A 16904-nucleotide genomic window follows, 5' to 3' on the forward strand; every position below is an offset into this window, starting at 1 on the left:
ATGAAAAGTAGCTCGCCGGTGAAAAAGGTTGGCCACCCCTGTTATAAGGGGAAAAGATTTTGACAATTTATCTGTACTTTGCCAATTTGAAGTTGGTGTGCACACACAGACAGACACACACCATACCATTTTATTATTAAGACTATTTGATCGGGTTACATCAAATTACCCAAAAATTGTTCTCCTTCATATAGGATTGACGAGTGACGCCGTCATAGTGATACACCACTGCGGAAGTGCAAGAATATGATAATCATTATGATAAGTACGAAAGCGACGACGATTTTTGTAATTAGTATCTAAAAGTAGACCAAATTCACATCAAGCGTTTTTTCATCTGTTGCTTATGACATGCGTAGTCGATCATTTGACACATCATACACTCCTTCATAAACTATTTCCGGAATGTTTTGTTCTTCAATTGAGACCATTGCACTATCCACTGATTTTCAATCAAGTTCGACTTGGACTGACGATCCTTTTCAATAGGTCAAATGCATTTGCCGAGAGGGTATGCACACTGTGCGAGAAATGGAAGGGAAGTAGTCAAATCATATATTTTTGATTGGGAAGCCAAGATCTAATTGATGAGTCGATACAAGTGCATCCATATTCAGACATTATAATTCCAACTTAATACCAATTGTGTACCAAGATTCCATATTTCCGGCGTCTTTGGCTCCGGGACCCTCACTTCCCTAAAGAAATTGGGACATCTTTGTTCTTCGCGGTCCAAGGACCCTAGGGAATTTACTTTCCTCATTCAGAGGATCCTGCTGGCTGTCATGCGTGGCAACAGCTGTTCCCTCCGTCTCGCTGGGAGAATTTATTAGTTTGTTGACTTTACTTAGATTCCATATAAATTGGTTAAAAAAGATATTCTGGTTGCTTTAGATGCAAGGATTTCAAATTATGTATTGACTTGTCCTCCAAAGGATATAAATGAAATCAGGGATATTATTTATACAGGACAATGTGCATACGAAAATTTGGTTCTTGAAAATAAAATAAGAAGCTCTTGGAGGGAAAATATTGAGAAAAGAATTACTAAATTCTGGCTAGAAATATCTGCTGACCTCAATTCTTTCCCCCTCAGCAGCAGTTGTGGTATTGATGGCATGAAGCCCATCCATCTCAAGGACCTTCTTTCTCCGGTAACTGCTGAGACGGGAAGACGCCTAATGTTGGCATGTGCATATGTACAAGAATTATCCCTGGTGGGATCTCTCCTTTCGCAAGGGATTTACTTTTCTCCGCAACTGGTTGTCAAAACTCATTCAATTCTATTCAACAAGATCATATATTAAAATTTGTCCGTAATCGTTTTCCTTCATTATATCCCATCGTACATCTATCATATGCGAGAGATTTTACTGTATGTGGAGAAATCAAAAAATAATTGTATTTGAAAAAAATAGAGAAATGATATCTCTGTGTTTAAAATTAGGGACAGGCTTGCCAGAAAAGCTAGAACCAACGCCATTAACGAAACTCGTTAGCGTTCTTTTAATGAATATTAAAAATAGAAAAATAAACTATAAAATACTAAAAATGATCAATATAGTGTAGAATAAAATAAATTTAATCGAAAAAAATTCATATGAATAGAGATTAATCAATTGATAAAATAGATACAAATTTTCTTGCAAAATAAATCTTATTCAGGATATTTTACAAATGGCCAATTTAATTAATCTTCAAACATATAAAAACGGTAATATTATAAAACAAAATATTGATAGGATGAAATAATAAAATAAGAATTAACAACAGAAATGCACACCACAAAAAAAAGAATATAACGTGCTTAACACGTTAATAATTTTTTTGTATTTAATTCTATAAATTAAGAAAATTAAAAAAATAAATAAAATTTAATATCTTAAGTCTGTTTAAACGTAGTTTCAGCCGTTTCACATTAGTGAGTACCTCCGCTGTACAAACATACTAATAATGGGCACACGTTCATTTATTCAGATCGATATATTATGGATATCGATATCTGGGAGTCCTGGAAGACAAAGGAAGCAATGTATTGAAGCATGAAGTTATGAAAAAAATTGCACAAAATGTAAAGAAGAGAATTGAAAGCTTAGTGAACACAAAGCTAAATGCAGAATATATTCAAGGCAATTAATGAATATTCCCTATCACTTTACAATTACTATATTAGACTAATTGACATTGAGCCACACGAGTTTCAAGCCATTGATACCAAAGTTCGAAGAATTCTATCTAATTTACATGTTCATCTGAAACCTGCAAATAAGGAAAGATTATATATAAGCAGATCTAACTTGGAAGAGGACTTAATTCAATTGTCCATAAAAGTGAATGCATGTTATACCAATTTTTGACTGATCTTGAAAGAAAGTCTACAATGTGTCTCAGAAAGTCTGGAATCTTGCGGGTCTTGAAAATAAATAAAACACATATGGCCACCATCGCAAGATTTCTTACCTTCAAATACAATATTGAAGATCCTTCAGAATTGAATATAAACATAATCAAGGAGAATCAACAAAAGAATCTAATGAAGATTATTAAATCGAAGATGTTGCATTCCGTACTTTTCAAATGTTGTGAGGATCAGTATGTTGACATCAATATGTCTACGGAATGGCTAGTGAATAAAAACAACAGTCCGAGATCAGAAGCAATGTATTGTATTATTCAGGATCGTAATATATTTTTCAACGATAACGGGGGAATGTGCAATCATTGTAATCAAGCTAAAAAATATGTTGATCACATGTCTACAAGATGTAGCAGAATGCTAAACAGTGATTATACCAGAAGACATAATGAAGTTATAAGATGCATCCATTTGCATCTCTGCCACCAATATGGAATCAGGAAAACAAAAGGTTAAAGTCACACACAGTCCAGTCGGTTAGCTTAAATCATAAAGTGGAGATAAGAGTGGAAACCACCTTGCAGACAGATGTTCATGTAAAAAACAATAGACGAGATATCTTTCTCCTTGATAAAACGAAATCACTCTAATTGAAGTTGGAATTACTTCCCACGCCATGTTAAAGCAAGTGGAAGTAGAAAAACTACATAAATATGATCTTCTTGCTGGAGAATTATCTCAAATCCACGGTGCGAAGGCAACGATAATCCCCATTGTCGTCACATGGGACGGGATAGTTTCTAAATTCTATAAGTCTTATATGGAAAGACTAAAGTTGGATGCTTCCACTAAATCGTAAATACAATCGCTGACGATTAAAAAGACATTGGAGAGCATGTTTGTTGAACATAAACATGGAGTGGAAATTGAAAAGCATGAGGAACAAGTTTCGAGGGCCACCAACCACCTCCTAAAATTGGCTAGAGAAACACCAGATTTGCCGGAAGATGTGTCTCATGTGTCATATGAAGTGTTAGAGGAAGGGAATACGCAGATCCACTGCAACGGTTCAAAAAGGAGGAGAATTGTACAGATTAGTTAGTTATTAGTAACTAAAAATCCTATTTTCATTGGAAAATTTTCGAAAACGTTTAGAATTTAACATCACAACAACATATAAAAAAACGGGACAATTTTGTATTTATAAAATTTAAAAATATTAAATTAAAAAATAAAATATTTATAAACGTAGGCCCCTCAATTAAATCTTAGGGGCCGCACTTGAGAATCACTGGTCTACTATGGCAATAATACTCCAATATTAGCAAGGCCATGACTTGTACAATTTTTAAAATTCGATGCATTTTACACTGAATCGAAAAAATCGAGCATTCAAGTCTATCCAATAATACTTGAAAGACGTGAGATAAACATGCATTTTTATTTCTATTAAGTGAATGCAAAATATGAACTCAGTAATTGATGTTCCCAGAGCTTCAAGACATACTCTTCTATTTAGAAAACTGAATATTTTGGTGAAATTGATTGCATTGGAAAAAACAAAAATGTCCTTCCGTTAGAACTGGGTGAATAATTTCAATATTTGTCGAATCATAAAATTGTCTTTTTTACTGCTGGGCAGCGATGTAAAAAATCTTAAATATTTCAATAAACTAGGAACATCATAAAAAACCAATCCACCCTTGTTCCAGTTAATAACCACATTTTGTAGCTGTTGACAGAAAAAGCTCTCCAATCAAGTTCATAATTTGGCTGTGATTTTTAGCTTGACTTATTTCATCCATATTCGACTAGAGCAGGGGTGCGCAAGCTTTTTGGGTTTGCGGCCGCATAGCATGTTTTTTTCCTTTTCTTCCACGGCCGCACATTTTCTGCATTATTTTTTTGATATTAATATAGTAATTTTTTTTAATTATTAAAAGTGCCCGCATAAGTTGCTTATTGTCATCGAGACCGAATGAGTTCTTGGACAGGAAATGCTTTCGTTCATCAGGGACATCATATTATTAAAATAAATAATTATTTCATGGACAAAAGATAAGAAAGAAGGAAAATTAATTAAAAGAAATGTATTATACAAGTTATTCTAATGACGGCCAGGATCTTTGGTATTTTTTGCGAGCTTATTGAAATGCACTGGTAGGGTAGATATCATTATGCGCAAACATGACTCTAAGTTTGCATCCGTTATCCGAGATCTATATTGACTTTTTAAATATTTCATTTTGGAAAATGTAGACTCACATAAATATGTGCATCCGAATAAAACGAGAATAATTTCTTGCCATTTCACGTAAATTTGGATAATCTGTCGCTGATTAAATCATTGCAAAATTAAATCATTTTTTAATTTCAATAATTCAATTTGAAATTCCAATGGCGCATTCTCAATCGAAACAGTATGTGGTGCTGCAGTTAATTGAAGTTTGAGTTCAATTTTTTAATTCGTTAAATCGCTCTTCAAATTGTTTCAAAATATAATCGAATATAGTATTAAATGTATTTGGTGTAAGATCGTCATAATTAATTATTTTGTCATCAATGAGATTTTTGACTTTTTGAAAATAAAATAATTCATTTTTTTCTATGTGAATCTTCAGTAGGCGGCATGTATCCATAAAATCGTTAATTTTTTTTATACATTCGACAAATTGTTTGGTCCTTACCTTGCAAAGATATATTCAAATTATTGATATATGGACTTGACAACTAGGTGGTCTAAATGTCTTTGAAAATGTTGTTTAGCATTGTCCCGTTTTATAGTTTTCACAATCTCATGGCACAATAAGCATTGCATGCTATTGTGTCTGTTCGACTACGAAGTATTCACTTTCCCAGTTGATATTAAATTTTCTTTTTTCGTCATTCAAAGCACGTCGTCTTTTAACAGGTAATGACATAAATAAATTAAGCCGTTTATGATAATTACTTAATAAAGGTTAACCATTATTGAAGCTAAGGTCAAAAAAAAGAATAATACCGGCAAACCGTCATTTGGTGGACTCTAAATATTTTAGAATGGTCATGTTGAGAATAAGAGTTGGAATACTAGCAAAAGCTAAAATCTGAATGACTTTGACAAGAGCATCGTTCACATTAAATTCGGAAATATTTTGGAAACAAAATAACACTAGGAGTAGAACATTGACATGAACACATTTTAATATGCATTTGATCAGCTTTGTGTCTTTTTTTAGTTCAGTTTTAAGATTCGTTTCGTCACTATAAAGAATTTCAAACAAAATCATTCCATGACATTTTATTTTCCAAATATTTTTCTAAAACAACAAATTATGATATATTTCATCCAATAGAACATCGCCCGTTTTCAAGTAAGAAATCACATCAGAAAATCCGCCATTTGAAATAAAGAACAAGTGATTGGACGATTCTAAATATTTAAGAGCAACAAACCTTTTAAATATATTAACATTGATTAATATCTGCGGTTCTCATTTCAATATCTAGTTTTTCATTAATGAATATTTTATATAATTCAGCAATGTCAGCATCCTAGATAAAAAATATTTTCACATAGATAACTACGTAGAGTAGTACAGATGTTTTATTTTGGGCGTTCTTACAACATTGTCTTGTAATATTTTGTCCATGTCTTCCATCTCGATGGTTTCCTGATGTTTCCCTCACTTGACAACAAGAAATGACGTTTTGTGTGGTCTGTGTCTAGTTCTAACAGAATAGCAAAAAATTTAAACTTTGCATAAATCGAGAAGCTATACCTTATGAATGCCAAAAAACGGTCATTTGCATACGAAACTTTGTCAGCAGAGTACAGGTGGTCAAAAATATTCTCAAGCAAGTCGGTTTCTGGTTCTGAGATAAGTCTAAGAGTGGAAATAGCAAACGAACTTGAATTATTGGTATCAACTTATAAAAAGAAGGTGCAATTTCTAATTGAACTGGCGGTGAAATGACCAAATCTGAATGTGTTTAATGTAATGTGTTTAATGCAGATTCGACTATTTCAATTTTGTCGGATTCGAGTGCATTAAAATAGATTTCTCTAAGAAAATCAAAATCTGCCAAAAATCGAATATTTTTGGATTGTAGAACATTTCCAAATTCTGGGCTGAGGGGACTCTAAAATATTTCATAAAGCGTATTACCTTAGCTAAGCAGATTTGAATCCCCATACGGAGAACCAGCTGAAATTATTCAAATTTTGTCATACAATCGACTAGTGGTTTATTTTATATTATATACAGTGGAACTTGTCTAAACCGGCCCCTGAATATACCGGATCTTTCCGTATACCGGCCGTTTTCTCCGGTCCCAATTTTTACAGTATTTTTTAATATAAATTTCACCTCTTTATTCCAGATCCTCTATATTCTGAAAACCGGCCGTAATGTCAAGTCCCAACGGTTTTTTTTTCACACTGTGCAAACCGGACAAAGAGGTATTAAAAATAACTGTTATTTTTAAAAATTAAAAAATAATAATTTTAAAGGTTAATAAGTTTCATATTTGACTTAATATCAATGAAACGTGCTCGTTGTGAACTCGACCTAAACCACAAAGTTCAACTCATAAAAGATTATCAATCCACACCCAAGTTAACACAGAAAGATCTAAGCCAAAAATATGGTATTGGAACCAGCAATGTATCGGATATTCTGAAAAACTCTACTAAATATCTGGACATATACGATGACAATGGAAACAGCAAGAAAAAGCGTTTTGAAAATAAATGCAAGTTAATGCAAAACCTTTATAAGCCGGATCTCTCTATAAACCGGCCGATTTTCATGGTCCCGTCGGAGTCCGGTTTAGACAAGTTCCACTACTATTATTATTATTTAAGCCAAAAACAGAATCACCGTCTTAACCATTAACTAACGTGTTCAGGTGATTCCGACACTTCTCAACAGTCGAGTCATCTTTTCACGATGTTCAGACCGTGACCCCACACACTTTCTGTATGCACGGTTAAATGCTTGTGGTCCATCTCCACGATCCCTCCCACTTGCCTCTACAAGAGACTCCAGTGTTCGATGGACAATTTTCCTGTCGGTATGGTCCTTCAGTAGGTTTATGGATTTTTCTTGGATTTTCTCGATTTTTAGTTGGTTCGTTGCCGCCAGGTTACAGCCCCAAGCAGCACATGCATAGCCTATTGTTGGCTCGATATACTGCTTGTAAAGGGTCTCTACCCCTGGCGGACAAGTTCTCCCACAGTTCCAAAGAAAGGCTTTCACAAAATTGATTTTCTTTATACAAGTTGACACGATCGATTCAACATGAGGTAAAAAACAGAGGAAAGTATCAAACGTTACACCCAATATCTTCTGTGTTTTCTTTTGTGGTATTGGGACTCCATTCAGCGTGACTTCAATAGTTTCAGATTAAGACACGTTCGGGGAAATCTAAAATAATTAATATGAATCCAGTAAAAAATAGACGCTTAATTTTAATAGATTTTGTATTGTTAAAACAGTTATTGATTAGAAAACAATTCAATTAATTTTGACAGTCACTGTGACCTAGAACTTTACATTTGTCACTTAAGACTGCAAAATTTGGAGATCCGACACTTTATGATTAAATATTCCTAACAAATAAACACTATCAGACGAAATATGGCTACTAAATATCTCCCTAACCTGCAAGATTAGTGATAACTTGCTACTCCCTGTTGCTCAGAACATGGATGCATCCCGACAGCGTAATCGCAACACTACATATCCCCTGCAAACAAATAGAAGGAGTTCTAGGCAGCTTCTTTTGTGCATTCAAAGACAAATTCTCTTTAAAAGCGTGGATTGGACAACTGTTTGAAATTAAAATAAATAATTTATTTTTTAAATTTTTTAATACAATTTTTAGCAAAAAATAAAATCAGACAGAGCTCTTTTAAAATAATTTGGCTCTCATTGATAGACATAATTTGGAATTTAAAAGAAATGCCAAGTCGTCCAAATAGAAATAAACTTGTTTGCAGATATGGTAGTTTTTTGTCAAAAATATTCCCAGGCTGACAATGAACTTCCAAACCTACACAAATTAAATTATTTGGACAAAAATGACTACGGAACATTTTTTCTCAGAAAATAAAAGCGATTTTGTAGAAAACCATTATCTTTTGATTGGAGAAATGAAAATCTAGTCACAAATGTTAAAAATCAGCTTGGTTGTAGATCATGTTATATATTCAGCGCGGTTTATAAATAAATTCGTCGCAGTTGAAGATATTTTTAATAGAATATGCTTTCAGATAAGTATCATAAATGTTAAAAAAGTTTTCCAACTTCGGTGCGTCGCATTACTTTTTTTCACCAGAAATTGTTTTAAAAAAGTTAATGGCATTTCATAAAACGATCAAGCCACTCATTGGAAGCTTTAAAATCGGGTAAATTTACATTTTAGACTATTTTTGACCAGTAGAATGTAATAATGGTCTGAAGACTACAAAAGAGAGTAGATGTAGACCACGATTCCAACCATTTTTTATATCTGCAACGATGTTATTTGCAGATGTGTAGTACGGATGCCCATGCAGTCATCCTCTAATAATGCTTCGAGGCTAACAATTGGCATAGCATTCTGCCATGACTCACTATGTGGCACAACTGCCTGTCCTCAAAGACTCATAGGTAACGATTCCCGGAGCAGCCGGTCTTAACTTTTACCACAATGAGTTTTTGTTTTTACTTATCGCTGAATCCTTTTAGCTTCAATTGCTTTGACTTTTTTGAATGTGAGTTTTTCTTTGTCAAAAAATGGAGGAAAATTTAAAGTTAGAAATAAATCGGCCGATTTGGGTCTTCATGACTTTTGCAACTGAGCATTCTCGCCTCTTGTAACTGATCGAGCGCCCATTGCAAGAACGTCGAATAGACACAACTTGCCTATAAACAGGTGTCGGAACTGTCATTCCTAAAATTTTAAAATCAAAGGCCGCAGCATATATCCCGAGTGCTTTTAGGATCTTTACAAGAATATATCTTTACTGGCTGATTAAGAAGACATACAGTGGAAGATCCTCTGATGTGGGGACTGTAGCCTGAGAGGATTTTGATGACTCTAAAATTTGTCTGTGAATCAATTAGGCATAAATCCAGGGAGAATGAGATGCATGAGTAGTTTGGTGATTTGACGACCGGACATGTCGACGCATTAGAGTATTTTATAGAGAGAATCTTGACGATTTTAGTTGCTTTACGTTGCTGAGTTGCCGTGGAATTACAAATATGCTCATTATAGGCCAAGAAGTTGTCTGTTAATATTTATTTGAGGAATGTTCGGAAATTGTGGAAAATGATTTGAGGTATCTTTAAATTTCTGCCGACTTGGTTAAAAAAGCGATTTTAAAATTTGCCCGGATTGTATGATTTATTTAAAAATATACACCAAAGTCGTCTAAAAAATATGAATTTTATTTAAAAAATCAATAATAATTCTTAATCTTTCAATATTTGTTTTTAAATGGAAAAACGTAAAAAGGTGTAAAATGTAATAAAATCGCTATTGATTGGGAAAATTGGTGTTGTGGGTTTTTCAAAATTTTTTGTGACCTGCGAAGACAGGTGCTACATCTCTCATTTGATATTGCGACATACACCCCTCGACATAAATATTGGTGAATCTTCAACTTACTTCATTCATACAAAGAATGATTTAATTTTTTCTTCAGATATATTTTAAAATCTGATAAAATTGATAAAAATTAATTTAATTATTTAAATTTTGAAATTTTGTCTAAGAAATTTGGAAAAAACAACGACTTTCATTGGCATAAAATTTGGTTATTGTGAGATTAATATGTAGAATAACTCCTTTTGCCGAATAGATCTCCCAACACCTTTTTTTCATTGACTCAACTAATTTTTCAAGTGTTTTTGATGGAATAGAATTCCAAATATCTAATAGATTTTCCTTCAGTGCCTGAATGTTCTCATTTTTTCTTTGCCTAATTTGAACCTTCATATAAGCCCACAAATGCTCTATCGGATTTAAATCCGGAGATGCGAAGGCCATTCTAATTTTTTAATATTTTTTTCGCGAAAATATTGAATAATCATTTTTGATGTATGGCAGGGAGCGTTGTCTTGTTGAAAAATATAGTCAACAATCCCCATTTTTTGTACAGAAAATGGCAAATTATTGGTCAAAATAGATTGATATTTTGCAGAATTAAGCGTTTTGTCTATAATACCAAATTGCCTACCCCATGATAGGAAAAACAACCCCACACACCATGACTTTCCCTAATTTTTTATTACATCATAATTTACCTTTTTCAAATTTGACAGTTGGAGTAATATTTTAGGATTTATTTATTTTAAATTTTTCTATACACACTTTTTTCTTTTTGGGTCGTTAATAATTAAAAATACATTCATCAGGAAAAATTATTGATCTAAAATAATGGTCTGAAATTTAAGAAATTTTTTGAATCTGGAAACCATGTGTTTTTTTTTTAGAAGTGGTTTTTTCTTTGCAATTCTTCCGAAAATTCCATTTTTATTTAAATTTCGTATTATGGTTCGAGACGAGACACGTGTTCCAGAAAACTTTTCTATTTCATTAGAGAGTTCAGAAGCAGTTAAAGATGAATTTTCCTCTGATGTGCGTACCAAATGATTAATTTTCACATTATTCAAAATTGATAGTCTTCCAGAACCATGTTGGCGGTCATATGATCCAGTTTTATTGTATTTCTTGATAAAATTTACGACTGTTGAAAATGGAACACCGGTTTCTTTAGAAATTTTAATATATGACATATTTAAGTCGTATAGCGCAATTATTTTCCCTTTCATAAACGAATCGAGAGTATTATATCTAAAAAGATTTTTTTATTAAGATCAATCTCTAAATACTAGCATAATTTGACGGTTTAAATTTTATAACCAATTTTTATGTCACTAACCTAATTGCCGACATGCTTTAAATTTCTTGCAATATTAAAATTTAAATCTATTTTAATTATAAATACAAAATAAATATTATTTTAGAAGATCTAAAAGATCTTAAAGTATGAATTTATTCATTTTTAAATGAAAAAAAGCAGGAAAGATTAAATAACCAAATTTTTTGTCGAGAGGTGTATTTAAGACTGTTTAAGAAAGCCTTGTCATGATAACGGAAATGAATAAAATCTTTTATAACAATCAGATATTATAAATAGTAATATAAGCTTGAATTTCACTTTTTGATTTCCAAAACTCCAAAAAAAACTTTAAACTTTCGTATTGAGGATTCCCTTATAATCAGAATTCAATCCGAAACGATTAACACTGAATCCTTATGAAACATACACTAACAGCTCTTTACTTTAATATGATTTAAACTCTTTTTCTAATTAAAACAGGTGAAAAAAGAACTAAAAATCAATGGAAAACCGGCGTTTTTAGTTAGACAGGTAAAACATCATTTTTCCCTGTTTTGTCGTAGAAAACGTCTGTTCTCCACTTAATTGTAAGGAATAGCCAACAGTTTTTTTCTTCTTTTTCTTTTTAACCCCAATCTCTGAACCTGAAGACCCAGAGGACAGCATTCATTCGAAAACAGACACTCAAATCTACAAAAAACTTCAAAAAATGCCTCTAATCGACTAGTCTTTGTATAAACTATAACTAAATGGAGCCATTTGACACGAACTACCTGTTAAGTCTGTCTCCCCTAAGAAAATTCTTCTTATTTCACGTCTCCTTGGGGAAGTTGACATGCATGGATGTTCATAGTGTCATTAAACACGGCGAATAAAGGCTATGTTTGACTGTTTATCACGAAATGTATAGTTGAGTTTCTATAAGGAGTTGTGTTAACCTTGGAATCGAAAGTAACACGATACCAAAATACTTTTTATGAAAACTTAACAATCATTGTTACTGGCAACTTATATGACGACTGTAATATGAAAATCATGATTTTTGAAAATAATATTTTCGTCAAATTTTTTTATATATTTTGTTTTTATCGTCCAGCTGGGTGTTTTAATTTGTTCTTTGGACTGGATGTTTTAAACAAAATAAAGTAGTTGGAATAAAGATGATGACATTCCTCTCAATTTACGAATTACTCAACTTGACTCATATCGACTTACACCTGAGGAATTAAAAAAAATAATCAGACAAAAGAAAGTGGCCATTTCTCTTCATTTCAGGCTGATGCTGTCCTTGCATTCCAATTACTTATCCAATTCACAACGGCCATGCACTACTCATGAAGCAGGCTTTGGAAGATATCAAAGCACGTGGATATTCGAATCCAATTCTTTTACTTCATCCTTTAGGTTTTTCCCCCTTTTTAAACAAAATAAGGTGGTTGGACAAAAGATGACGACATTCCTCTCAATTTATGAATTACTCAACACGAGACCTGTTTCGAAGAAGGCGTATTTGATCCCAAATCGTCAGTTTTGGCAATATTTTTGTCACCAATGATTTATGCGGGACCTAAAGAGGCAGTAGAGAGCTTTTATTTGAATAGGTCCAATAGCACTGTAGGAGTAGAATTGAAGCAGGGGTGACTTTCTACATTGTAGGGAGAGATCCTGCATGAATCGGTCATCTCAAATGGATACAGACTTGTATGACCCATCTCATAAAGCTCAGGTAAACTTTAAAGTGAATTAATTTGAGATTTTAAAAATAGCCCGATATTTGGGAGGAGTAGAAATACTCCCATTTAAAGTTGTGGCTTTTAACAAAATCAAGATGAAAATGGACTTTTATAATACTTCTCAGAGCGATGATTTCATTTTTATTTCAGATACTAAAATGGGACATTTTGCAAAAAAAACAAAATTAATCCTCGTGACGGATTTATGGCCCCGAAGGCATGGGAAATAATATCCCAGTATTATATAAATGAGTAAAACGAGTTTATTAATTAACCTAAATTAAAAAATTGTTCATAAAGAACGTTATTAGTGACTGAGTAATACTCAGTGAGTATACTCGAGTTTTTTTGTGGAGAAAATTGAATAGTAAATATACTATAATTAAGATTTATTCAATTCTTTTTATTATATGTTGTCACTCGTGCCTATGTCCAGACGATCGTGATTAAAAAACTTTAGAGAGCATGCGTGCGGAATACAAACTCTTAGCTACAGCGGCGAATCATGCAATCAATGAACGACTGAGTGAAGAAAGCAGCCACCACGAGACATCGAAGAAACATGTAGAGGACACAAACGCTGTATCCCGGCCCATGAGTCTGTCAGAAGGAGGCGGATTGGAAGCAAAAAGAAGGAAGCCGGAAGCCAAATCATCATGATAAGATATTTTTCCATTTTAATTTACTAATTTGGATTTAGTTTTACGGTTCTGAAATTTAATTTATATGTTGTCAAATATTGATGACGATAAATTTGTATCATCGCGTAATAAGACGCATATATTTAATTAGAACGTTTTTAATGTTCAAATAATGCATAAAGACAATTCTCGACCATACGAATATTGGACTTATTGTGATGACCTACGAATGTTTATTCGACTTGTTCTTTATTTGGTTGGACTTGGTCTATTTTTGTATTATGGAATTTTATTTTTCCGTCGTTACATTTAATTTATTCTGTTAATGAAAATTTTTAATTTTTTCTATCTACAATTTTTTATTGTTAAGATTTTAAAGCTTTAGAAACTTTTGACGGAATGAAATAAGTTTATAATATTAATTTATAGATTTACATAATTAAGTAAAAGCTCTATTCGAAATATCAGGGACATTCACAGAAAAACTGCAAATGCTGTAAAGTTCAGATGTACCGGATTAACTTGTTTTAATTATAATTGTCAATGACCACTATTTCAAATTTTGTTTTCAATAGTTTCAAAACTGTCGTTTAAACAAATACGACAGCCAGTCGAATCAAATAAATTAAAACTAGTAACTTGAATTACATTTTTGCTTTTATTATTTTCAACAATGTTGACTTTGGTTTTTTATTTTCTTTCCATTGTATTAGATTGACTCTTATTTCGAATTATGTCACTATCCAGAGAACGAACACTCCAGAAAATGGAAACTTTCAAAAATGTTATTTATTTAAAATATGTACATATAAAACATACCATAATTTCTCTAAGTCGCATTTTGAATTTGAAACTTTTGAAAAAATCATATAAACACCAAAACTAAGCTCACCGTATTTGTAAAAATTATTGAATAATAATCATATTGTTTATTATATTCTGAGGTTTTCCATTCTGATGGTTGGTGATAACCTTCATAGGAACCACATACGACGTAAAAATTGCTTCTTCAAATGGATAAGCTAAATCTTATTGATTCCACTCAAACCGAATAACTTTCTTCATTTAACGGAATAATTCCAGAATAAGAAATTTTTCTAGAATGTATCACTAATAACTTAACTTGTCTAAATTAAGTTCCTTACGCAATTTCAACGCTTTACTGAAATATTTCAATCCTCCATCGAGAATTTCTTTAATAATAGTGCTTTCTTCGCCGTAGGAAAGGAAGACCAACTGGACGATCTCAGCAACCCTTTTAAGGTAAGCCTTGAGAATGCAATCTTCTCTTAAGCTATTGAAAGCGTTGTGTAAATCGATCTTTACAGCTGCGTGGTAAGAGTTGAGTGCTCCGTTAGAGAAGAAAAGACTTTTGACAGTGTGAACTGCGGCTTCGCAACCGTTGGCGATCCTCAAAGAATGGATAAAGATTGAATAAAAATTAAATTAAAATGCGAAACCGCAAGAATAGTGCAAGTTGTCGAAATATGGTGCAGGTGTCAACGAATGGTTTACTCGTGAGCTTAAAACCCCGGAAATTCCTTCAGTTAAAAGGAATTGGGATAATATTTATTGTTCACACATACTTGAAACTATCCACTCACACACTGAGTAGTTTCAGTTGGCAAGTATTAATTGCGCTTTTCAACCATTGTCCTTCCGCTCGGCGATTAATTTAAATTAAACTTCTCTCTTTCTTATATGTATGTTGAAAAATGAACACGCAGCCACAATTTAGTGCAGATATGAATTCACAAATAATTTATTCTCAAAAATAGTCAATAATGTCTGGCTGTATGGTTTAGTGCTGCAGCCTATCATAACTATAAAATAGTAAAATTGTGCGATTCATTACGAGCTTGCTATACAAAGGTAAAGGCAAGCTTCATATTTTGACGGTTTTATCGTTAATAAGATTCATTTACTTTAAAGATGAATAATTTTTTTTCAGATTTAAACAAAAATTTTACGTACACAAAGAAAAGTAACCTCCGAAAATACCATAATTTTTTGTCATCATTTTTTCCATTTTTTTATTTATTTAACCCAAGAATCACCAACAGTTAATTAGGGTAATTAATTAGGTAATTCCAACAATCCTCAAAATCTTTCTCAGCTTTTCCCGATGTTGGACTCTGGACCCAACGAAAGTGCGGGACGGGCGGGGAGCAGTTTTTGTGAGGAATTGAATCGGGTGATGTGCTTTTGGTTGTTAAGGTCTTTTGGCAGGTGGTCTTGTTGGATGGCTAAAAAACCCTTTCCATCTTTCTTAATAAGATGGTCAAGCGGAGTGTAGTCTCAATTTTAAGGCGGTCAGACCATGAGAGATTAATGCCCCATGCGGCGCAGGCATAGCCAATTGTTGGTTCGATGAATTGTTTGTAGATTGTGTCAAGAGCCGGTAACGGTGTCTTTAGTACGCCAAAAATCGATTTGATTAGTCCAATCTTTCTCTGACTGGATCCGATGGCCTTCTCTAAATGGGTAATAAAACACATGTGGGTGTCAAAAGTGACCCCCAGAATTTTAGGGTTCTTTGTGAATGGGATCTTTTCGTTGTCCAGAAAAAGATCAACAGTACGGCTTCCAAGTCTCTTGTCCGACGTAAATAAGGTAGTGGACGATTTTTCGGGAGAGATGTTCATCCTGTTTTGATATAGCCAAGTTCGAATTTGTAATAAGAGATCTTGTAGTCTTTTGGAAGCTTTCGAGAGGTCTTGATCACGTGATCCAATGAGTAAATCGTCAGCGTAGACAAGAATGATTGAGTCTTCCATTTCAGGGTTAGGAATGTCGGATAGGTATAAATTGAATAGAGGAGGAAGGAGGGCGAGCCTTGGGGTCTAGTTGCAAAACCTTCCATTATAAACTGGGTTAATGTGGTAAAATGTTGCAACAACTGGTGAACCACATGACGCATTTAAAACAATAGCAAGTCAATTAAATTACAAAACTTACATTAACGAATTAGAGAAATTTCATTATAACTTCTATTAAAAGAAATAAAATTATATTAATGACTAATCAACATTAATTAATTACTTGATTTATTTTTTTAAACCAGGGTTCACTGCACGTATGGGGAGATCCATGTTAATCCGCGGTTTTTAAAAGTTTTTAATTTCACTTTTTGAATGGAAAAATTTTAATATTTTGGATATATATGAAAGTTTAGGTTTAAAGGATGCGGTTTTTATATAAATTTAGCGTGGAATGAGATTAGTCTGGTTACAATCCAAAATTGATTTTTACATTTAAATTGGATGGAAAATAAGGTTGAAAAAATTGTATCAAAAAGA

Source organism: Octopus sinensis, unplaced genomic scaffold (assembly GCF_006345805.1).
Source record: "Octopus sinensis unplaced genomic scaffold, ASM634580v1 Contig14492, whole genome shotgun sequence".
Lineage (NCBI taxonomy): Eukaryota > Metazoa > Mollusca > Cephalopoda > Octopoda > Octopodidae > Octopus > Octopus sinensis.